This window comes from Budorcas taxicolor, chromosome 3 (assembly GCF_023091745.1).
Source record: "Budorcas taxicolor isolate Tak-1 chromosome 3, Takin1.1, whole genome shotgun sequence".
Lineage (NCBI taxonomy): Eukaryota > Metazoa > Chordata > Mammalia > Artiodactyla > Bovidae > Budorcas > Budorcas taxicolor.
In genome coordinates, this window is record NC_068912.1 from 41,863,865 (window position 1) to 41,874,908 (window position 11,044).

The window sequence follows — 11,044 nt, forward strand, 5'->3', positions numbered from 1 at the left end:
TATGACATGGCTCATTGGCTAATCCTTCAAAACACAGCTATGAACAAGAAACTTTCTATACATCACATAATTAGCCCATAAAACAGATGTTCATTTTTCACACAATGTGAGCATTCTTTTAAAAATCACTTTATTTCATTTAACTCTAACATACTCAATAGATGAGCATTTTATAATATCAAATTAAAATCTTACCCAGAATGTTAGCAAAAACTTGAAAACTTCAAAAAATTGAATACTCAATTGTTCTAATCTTTGAAAGTCAAATATTTTAATTTTTGAAAGAAGAGGAACAGCTTAATTTGCCAAAGTCATTAGAGATTAAACTTTATCTGGTCCTTAAGTTGTAATCATAGGTAAGAAATAAATGTGCATTATGGTGACTTGAAATTTTTGGACATTTTTATATAAACAAGCCTGCCTTTTTCCTCATAAAGAATATACGGGGTACCTATTCAGAAATCATTTGTTCCAGTTAAACACTGAGAGAGCACTGATGAGAGAACTTCAATAATTCCTTGATAATCACCAACACTGACAGAAGCAAGACTTAAATCCTGTCTCTTGAGTCTCAATTCCATTACTGTTTTATTAGACCCCCTGTTCCTCAGTGCCCTGTGATATGGTTTTAACTTGCTTGCCAAGAAATGAGAACATTAAAGGCAATAATCTTATTAAATTATTTCTATCTTAATAATTATCTTTTATTTTCCTATCTTTTGTGAAAATATTCTTTTTAAATTATGGTGATAAAAATGGCACTGTTTGTATTTCTGAAAATTATCAGTCTGAACTCCCTCTGTTGCTTATATCTAAAACCTAACTCAAACTGGTTTAAGCTAAAAAGAGAATTTATGGCTGTAAGTGATGTTAAAAAAAAAAAAAAAAATTCTGGTTGTAAAGTTCAGATTTGGCTTATTCCAGGATTCAAATGATATTTTCAGGACTTGGCTTCTCTTTATCTCTCAGCTCTGCTTTGGTTTGCTTTTGCTTTTGTTTTAAGCAGAAAATTAGCTCTTTAATTTTTTTTCTAATATACACGTGTGGTGGCAGTTTTTTTTTTTAATTAAGGTAACTTTTGTTTACAATGTTAAATAAGATTCAGATGTACAGCATGATAATTCAACTTCTGTATACACTACAGCCTGCTCACCACCAAAAGTCTAGTTACCATCTGTCATTATACAGTTGCCTCTAACCATTTCAACTCTTGTCCCCATCTTCCTCTGGCAACCCATCAATTTGTTCACTGTATCTATTTGCTTTTGATCATTTACTGTTTATTTTAATATTCCACATATGTATAAATCATATGGTATTTTTCTTTTTCCATCTGACTTATTTCACATCATAAAACCTGCTTTGATGTTTAAAGGCTTTATTCTCAGATATCAGATGGCCTCAAGCTTACATCATCTTGACTGCTAACCCTACTAGTGGAGTGAAATACATTCTCTCCTACTATTTCCAGAAAAGTCTTACTGGGTTATGGTTAAGTCACATGACTAACCTCAAATCAATCATTTGAGCCAAAGGATACAGTAGTCCAATAGTCTATTTGTCCATCCATAAATCCAGAGATAGAATCAGATCCTTATAAACAATATATTAATCATGAGGAAGGTATGATCCCCTAATGAAATCAAGGTGCTGTTAGCAAAGAGAAAGTGTACAACCTCAAGTTAAACAAAAACATCAGTTATCCACTTAGTCCTGACAAAATAATAGTGACAATATGTCTTCTAATGTTTGAAAAAAATTATAACTCCCTCAAATTTTAAAGACTAGAAATTACCATCATAGACTTGTTGTTGCTCAGTTAGTCATGTCTGACTCTTTGAGACCCTGTGGACTGCAGCACGCCAGGCTTCCCTGTCCTTCACCATCGCCTAGAGCTTGCTCACATTCATGTCTATTGAATAAATGATACCATTGAACTACCTTGTCCCCTGTCATCCCCTTCTTCTCCTGCCCTCAATCTTTCCCAGCATCAGAGTCTTTTCTAACCCCTAATAACCAGCAAACTTTTATGATGCCTACCAAGTAGTCACACAAGAATCTTTGGAAGTCAAAGCAAATAGCTCAAACTCAACTTTTTCAGCATCTCAAAATTCAACTTTTCTTCACTCACAGCCAAACATGTCAGTTAAAGTCCCCATCCCCAAATTTTGAAATACAAAGATAACCCAGCTACCAAAAACACTGTTTTCTGTAAGCAAAATTTTAATTTATTCCTACAAACAATGAGCAAATAAAGAAGAGATGAATATTCAGCCATCTGCCAGCGCTACTGCTAAGTCAGATGCTGCTTAAGGTGAGCAAAGAGACCCCAATTAGAGATCTGGTACTGTCTGAAACCTACAGGTTTTCTGTGTTTGGAAAGTTTAAAAAAGTTTTAGAGTTATGACATACTTTGAGAACAGAGCAAGAATACTCTTTTCAAAAAGAAAAAATTATGTTCATAACTGAAATTTAGTCAAAGAATTTACTGTTATATTAACTCTTGGAAAGGAAGCCAGGTTAACTTTCAAGTAATTCCATCATTTTCTATAGTCTGCTTCAAGCTCTTGTGTATTCCTAAAGATTGCAGACTTTGGATCATCAATCAAAATGTCAAAATATTTTGAAAGGGTCCAGTAGGGTTTATATCCTTGAAAATATAATCTATCTGTTGATTATGATATCTTCACAGTATCAAAAAATTTAAAATACAAATGCTTCATGTAAAAGAGCTAATATAAACAGGGTCTATTGCTCTTCCTATGGATAATGTCCCCTTCATGGATCACAGTCTTGCTGTGGCAAAGAGGCATGTGTAACTCAATGAAGCTATAAGTCATTTCATGCAAGCCGACCCAAGACAGTTGCATCATAGTGAAGATTTCTGACAAAATGTGGTCCACTGGAGAAGGAAATGGCAACCCACTCCGATATTATTGCCTGGAGAACCCCATGAACAGCATGAAAAGGCATAAAGATATGATGCCTGAAGATGAACCCCCTCAGGTCAGAAGGTGTTCAATATGCTACTGGGGAAGAGTAGAGGGCAGTTACTAATAGCTTCAATAAGAATGAAGCAGCTGGGTCAAAGCAGAAATGATACTCAGCTGTGGATGTGCCAGGGGTGGGGAGTGGAGTGAAAGCAAAGTCCAATTCTGTAAAGAACAATACTACATAACCTGAAATGTTGGGTCCATAAATCAAGGTAAATTGAACATGGTCAAGCAGGAGATGGCAAAAGTGAACATCGGAATTTTAGGAATCAGTGAACTGAAAGAGACAGAAATGGGGAAATTTCATTCAGATGAACCTTATATCTACTACTGTGGATAAGAATCCCTTAGAAGAAACGGAGTCACCCTCATAGTCAACAAGAGTCTGAAATGCAGTACTTAGGTGCAATCACAAAAACAACAGAAAGATCTTGGTTTGTTTTGAAGGCAAAACATTCACCATCACAGTAATCCAAGTCTATGCCCCAACCACTAATGCCAAAGAAGTTGCAATTGACCAGTTCTATGAAAATATACAACAACTTCTAGAACTGACACACACACACACACACACACAAAGTCCTTTTCATCACAGGGAATTGGAATGCAAAAGTAGGAAGTCAAGAAATATTTGGAGTAACAGGCAAGTTTGATTTTGGAGTTCAAATTGAGGTAGGCAAAGGCTAATAGAGTATTGTCAAGAGAACAAGCTGATCATAACTAACATCCTTTTCCAACAACACAAGACATGACTCTAAACATGGACATCAACAAATGGTTAATTCTGAAGTCCTATTGATTATGTTCTTTGCAGTCAAAGATGGAAAAGCTCAATACAGTCAGTAAAAACAAGATGGAGCTGATTGTGGCTCAGATCATGAGCTCCTTATTACAAAATTCAGGATTAAATTGAAGAAAGTATGGAAAACTACTAGACCATTCAGGTATGACCTAAATGAAGTCCCTTATGATTACACAGTGGAGGTGACAAATAGATTCCAGGAATTAGACCTGGAAGATAGAGTGCCTGAAGAACAATGGATGAAGGTTCATAACATTGTATAGGATGCAGTGACCAGAATCATCCCAAAGAAAGAGAAATGCAAGAAGGCAAAGGGGTTGTCTGAGGAGGCTTTACAAGTAGCTAAGGAAAGATGAGAAAACAAAGGCTAGGAAGAAAGGAAAAGATACACCCAAGTGAATGCAGAGTTCCAGAGAAGAGATAAGAAGTTCTTCTTAAATTAACAATGCAAAGAAATGGAAGAAAAGAATAGAAAGGGAAAGACTAGAGATCTCCTCAAGAAAATTGAAGATATCAAGAGAACATTTCATGTAAGGATGGGCAAGATAAGAACAGAAACTGTAAGGACCTAACAGGCAGAAGAGATTAAGAAGTGGCAAGAATACACAGAAGAACTGTACCAGAAAGGTCTTAATGACCCAAATAGCCAGAATGGTGTAGTAACTCACCTAGAGCCAGACATCCTGGAGTGTGAATTCAAGTGGGCCTTAGGTATCATTACTTTGAACAAAGCCAGTGGAGGTGACAGAATTCCAGCTGAGTTATTTCAAATCCTAAAAGATGATGCTGTGAAAGTGCTGCACTCAGTATGTCAGCAAATTTGGAAAACTCAGCAGTGGCCACAAGACTGGAAAAGATCAGTTTTCATTCCAATTACAAATAAGGGCAATGCCAAAGAATGCTCAAACTACCAAACAATTATACTCATTTCACATTGTATTCCTAGTAAAGTTATGCTCAAAATCCTTCAGGCTAGGCTTCAGCAGCTCGCAAACAAAGAAATTCCAGATGTACAAGCTGGATACAGAAAATAAAGGAACCAGAGAACAAATTGCCAACATTCAACAGATCATAGAGAATGCAAGGGAGTTCCAGAAAATCATTTACTTCTGTTTCACTGACCATGCTAAAGCCTTTGACTGTTTGGATCACAACAATCTGTGAAAAATTCTTAAAGAGATGGGAGTACCAGACCACCTTTCTTGCCTCTTGAGAAACCTATATATATGTGGGTCAAGAAGCAACAGTTAAAACTGGACATGGAACAATGAACTGGTTCTAAATTTGGAAAGGAGTATATCAAGGATGTATATTGTCACTCTGCTTATTTAACTTCTATGCAGAGTACATTATGCAAAATGCCAGGCTGGGTGAAGCACAAGCTGGAATCAAGATTTTCAGGAGAAATATCAACAACCTCAGATATGCAGATGACACCACTCTAATGATAAAACTGAAGAGGAACTAAAGAACCTCTTGATGAAGATGAAAGAAGAGAGTGGAAAAGCTGGTTTGAAACTCAACAAGAAAAAAAAAAAGTAACATTGCATCTGGTCCCATTATTTCATGGTAAATAGAAGGGCAAAAAGTGGAAGCAGTAACAGACTTCACTTTCTTGGGCTCCAAAATCACTGTGGATGGTGACTACAGCCATGTGATTAAAAGATGCTTGCTCCTTGGAAGAAAAGCAATGACAAATCCAGAAAGTGTATTAAAAAGCAGAGATCTCGATTTGCCAACAAATGTCTGTATAGCCAAAGCTCTGGTTTTCCCAGTAATCATGCACAGATGTGAGAGCTGGACCATAAAAAAGGCTGAGCACTGAAGAATTGATGCTTTTGAACGGTGGTGCTGGAGAAGACTCTTGAGAACCCCCTGGACTGCAAGGAGATCAAATCAGTCAATTTGATCAAAGGAAATCAACTCTAAATATTCACTAGAAGGACTGGTGCTGAAGCTCCAATCCTTTGGCCACCTGTTTTAAAGAGCCGACTTATTGGAAAATACCCTGATGTTGGGAAAGATGGAATGCAAAAGGAGAAGGGGGTGGCAGCGGATGAGATGGTTAGATATCATCAAGATAATAGACATGAATTTGAGCAAACTCTGAGAAATAATGGAGGACAGAGGAACCTGGAATGCTATAGTCCACGGGGTTACAGAGTCAGAGGCAACTAAGCAACTGAACAATCAGTGGGCAATAACTGATTATCCAACAAAGTAACTGTTGGAGACTCAAAGTTTGGACACTGACATCCCCTATGGCTCCTAAAGCTAACATTGGGCTAACTTCATTCAATGAAAACTATTTAAATGACTACTTCATAGATCCTATTCACTCATTTCCGGAGAAGGAAATGGCAACCCATTCCAGTATTCTTGCCTGGAGAAACCTATGGACAGAGGGCTACAGTCCAAAGGGTTCCAAAGAGTCCGACACAACTGAAGCGACTTAGCACACATTCACTAATTTCCTTTGTAATCACTAGATATTTGGCTTCTATTACTACCAATCTACAGAAAGAAGACAAATTAAATGGTCTTTTCTCAGTCCTCATTCTTCTTGACACTTTTTAATATCCTTTTTTTTTACTATATTTTAATTCCGATAGCTCTCCTTTCCTTTATGCAAATACTCTATCCTTGTTTCCTCCTACATTTAGAATAGCTTCTCCGCTGTGCTCTTTTTTACCTTTCCTTAACTGTGAATAAGCTTAAAGAAGCTGATACCTTTCTAATATGTATTTCCAGTACATATGTATCCTTCTAATATGTATTAAATGCTTTGTAAAGCATTTAAGTCATGAGTAGGGTCTCAGATTTGAACGTGTCATCAATATATGGAATATAACTGATGATTAACTAGTAACTGATAAAAATACAGCAATTAAATACTATAAAAAGTAAACATAAACCTCAATTTAGTATTGGGAGACCAGAAAGGGAGCTCTCAAGCCATGTGACAATAGCAAATCCCAACAAGAAGAAAGACTCCCCTTCTGTCCTGGCAAGAACTCAGCCAATGATAAGCCAGGAACTCTTGGTTTACTGTAGCCCTCCCAGCTTCCTTTTCCCTCTATAAATATAACTCTCTTCCCCTTGTTGTGCAGGGACTCTTCTGAAGCTTGCCACAGTTGTAGACCCTAAACAGTGATTCTCTGTGACTGTGACTCATTTTTGCTGGAGAAGGATCTGACAGTCTATTTGTTTGAGGTCAATATTCTGGTGACCTGTACAGGAACCAGAGAAGACTCCCAGTGTTTCAGGGGCCAGTGAGCAAACAAGTGCAATACCCACAATTGAGCCCATTGTCCCTCACTGCTTTTTTCACTGACCCTGGAGTTTGAAGGAATGATGTTCTGAACCCCAGCTCACATCCTCTTTCTATTTTAAGCTCTCCTGGATTTATTCAGCATATATTTATGCAAGTACTCTTTTGACATTCTGCTTTGATTTAGAGATCAGACTGTTTTATTGAAACTGGCTAGCCCTCAGCCTATTTCTTGTGGAACACTGCCTCTCCTGAAAGTGCCCTAGTCTTCCAGTTACTCCTCTGGTAACAGAAGTTGTTTCTCCAAAACACTACTGAGTTTTGTAGTCTTTAGCCTATTACTCTAGAAGGGCTATCTTTTCAAGACTGGCTATTAAAATTAAAAAAAAAAAAAAAGCCTTTGTTCTGGCTCCTCCTGGACCAAGCTTCCTCCACAAGACTTGGCTGAGATTGGCTTACAAGCTGTTTGGATTAAGCCTTTAGTGCTATAAGCTGTTTAAGCTGTTTGAAAATTATCCTTTGCTCTAGAGGAAAAACTAGGAACTGGAACCACAGTTATCTAAGTTCCGGGCCGGGGCGGGGGGGGGGGGGGGGGCACCTTACAAGGACTTCAATCAATTTCATGTTTTAAAAACATAGTCCTTCTTCATGCACATTTCTAACTAAATGGACTGAACTGACCAAAGGCAATTTAGAGTATCAATGGCCATTATAGGGAACTTGTTAAGTCTCCTAAATTTAATTTCCTTAAAACTAAATTGGACTGCAACATACAACAGCTCAAAAGTTTCCAGAACTGAGTGAAATGATTATTGCAATACTCTAGAGAAGCCACCTCTAAGGAAGACCACCAAATTCTTAGTCTTCAGTTCCAGCAAATGACGGTTCCTAACAAAATGAAACACTCCTAGTTTTTCCTGTTATTGCAAAGAGTCAGGGAAAAGAGACCATAACAAATTTAAGAACTTTAGGTAACTTCAACCTTCTAACCAGGCTTTCCAATGCCCTTCCAGTTCTCCAAAATGGGGCTCTGCAGAGCTACAAGGGCCTTTACCAATCCCTTCTCTTAACCAGCTGAAGAAATGTTTCTCCAGATTGGGGATGACTCTCTTCCAGTTTTAACTAACACCAAAACCAAACTCTTGAGATTCAACCCCACGACTGTACAGCAGAGTCTGCCTTGGAGTACTGGAATCGTTCAGATAGTGGGGCTCTATCTCAAAACAAACCTCAAGAGGTTCTTGTGTCTAAATCTATTCTTTGGGAGGCGGTCCTAAGATGGCAGCAGGATAGGACAGGGAGACTACTTTCTCCCCCACGAATCCATTGAAAGAACATTTGATTGCTGAGCAAATTCCACAAAACAACTTCTGAATGATGGCAGAAGACATAAGACACCCACAAAGGCAGCCCATTGTCTTTGAAAGGAGGTAGGACAAAATATAAAAGATAAAAAGAGAGACAAAAGAGGTAGAGATGGAGATCCATTCCCAGGAAGGGAGTCTTAAAAGAGGAGAAGTTTCCAAACACCAGGAAACAATCTCAATGGCGGGTCTGCGGGGAGTTTTAGAATCACAGAGGGCAACATAACTGGGATGAAAAATAAATAAATAAAACCCACAGATTACTAGCCTAATGGCAACTCCCAGCACTTGCATCCACCACCAGCAAGCAGGGGCTGAACAGGGAGGCCTGAATGCCCTTAGGGGCAATCTGAGGGAACTAACCTGAGATAGCAACCCAAACTGTGGGACAGCCAGAGAGAGAGAGAGGAAAAAAAAAAAGAGAGAGAGAGAGAGAGAGAGAGAGAAAACTAACCTGTGAAAAGCCCTACCCTAAGGCATGGCCAGGCCCACTCACAGAACAAATGACTGAGCGAATATCAAAGGAGAGCTAGCCAGCTGCAGACTGGCCCATCCCCGACGGAGACAGGAACTTAGGCTGGGCCAGCCAGAGCCTGAAAGGGGCAATCTCAGCCCCAGAGAGGCAGCCTCTACCAAACTCCAAGTAGGCTCCCAGCTGCTAACCAAGACTTCTTGGGATTCTGAACAGTTGACATCCGCTGGGAGAGTCGCAGCCAGAGATCAGCTCCCCAGAAGAGACACATGGCACACCTGAGACAGGCACGCCCACTGCTACCCAGGAAACTGAGCGGCTGGGACCGGGGAGGTGATAAGACACGCTCCCCACCTGGAGAGACTGCGCTTGCCAAGCTGGTCGCTTGAGCAGCTCGGACCTGAGAATGGCACAAAACACAGGCCCAACTGAGTCTGTGCATTTGTGGAGCAGCCGAGAACCAGAACCTGAGCAGCTTAGACCTGGGAGTGCATGCACCCCAGGGCCCATCTCAGACAGTTCCCCAGCAGAGCAACCTAGAGCCTGAGAAGTGTAGACTGGGAAAGCCCACACGCCATGAGCAGGGGCAAACCCAGTGTGGCTGAGACAATGCAAGCACTCCCCACAGACACCAGTGATATTTGTTTGCAGTGTTCCTCCCTCCTAAATAAGTGACCACCTTCGCCCCCTTGTGTCAGGGCAGAAATTAGACACTGAAGAGACCAGCAAACAGAAGAAGCTAACATAAACAGAGGGAACTGCTTTGGAAGTAACAGGTGCAACAGATTAAAACCCTGTAGTTAGCACTGACTAAATTGGAAGGGAAAGATCTTAAGAAGTATAAGCTAGACCAAGGAACTATCTGAAACTGAACTGACCCCACACTGCCCACAGCTCCAGAGAAATGCTTAGAAATATTTTTACTATTATCATTTTTTAAATTAAAAAAAAAGTTTTTTTATATTTTTAAGTCCTCTATTACTCCTTTAATTTTCATTTTTATAATTTATTATTACCTTGCCAAAAGAAGATCCTATTTTTAAAACAAACTTCATATATTTTTTATAATTTTTGTGACTTTGTTTTTTAAAATATTATATTTTTGAGAGTCTAACCTTTACTCTAGATTTTTAATCTTTGCTTTTTTGTAATGTTATCAATTTTGTACCTTTAAGAACTCAATCTTCAGTACCTATTTTTACTTGGGAGTATGATTACTAGCTTGATTCCTCTCTCCCCCTTTTGACTCTCCTTTTTCTCCACCAGGTCAGCTCTATCTCCTCTCTCCTCCATCTCTTCTCTACCCAACTCTGTGAATCTCTTTGTGTGTCCGGGCTGAGGAGAACACTTAGGGAAGAGATAACTGACTGGATCTGTCTCTCTCCTTTTGATTCCCCTCTTTTCCTCCTGGTCACCTCTGTCTCCTTCCTCCCTCTTTTCTTCTCTGTGTAACTCTGTGAATCTCTCTGAGGGGTCCAGACTGTGGAGAGCACATAGGAAATTGATTACTGGCTAGCTTGCTTTCTCCCCTTTTGAGTCCCCCTCTTCTCCTCCTGGTCACCTCTACCTACCTCCTCTCTCTTCTCTTCTCCATGTAACTCTGTGAACCTCTCTGGGTGTCCCTTACTGTGGAGAAGCTTTTCATCATTAACCTAGATGTTTTATCATCGGTGCTGTAGAGATGGAGAAGTCTTGAGGCTACTGTAAAAATAAGACTGAAAATCAGAGGCAGGAGGTTTAAGTCCCAAACCTGAAAACACCAGAGAACTCCTGACTCCAGGGAACATTAATTGATAAGAGCTCATCCAGAAGCCTCCATACCTGCACTGAAACCAAGCACCACCCAAGAGCCAATAAGTTCCAGAGCAAGACATACCATGCAAATTCTCCAGCAATGCAGGAACATAGCCCTGAGCTTCATTATACAGCTTGCCCAAAGTCACACCAAACCTATACACATCTCAAAACTCATTAGTGGACACTTCATTGCACTCCAGAGAGAAGATATCCAGCTCCACCCACCAAACACCAATGCAAGCTTCCCTAACCAAGAAACCTTGACAAGGCACCCGTCCAACCCCACCCACAGCAAGGAACCTCCACAATAAAGAGGAACCACAAACCACCAGAATACAGAAAGGC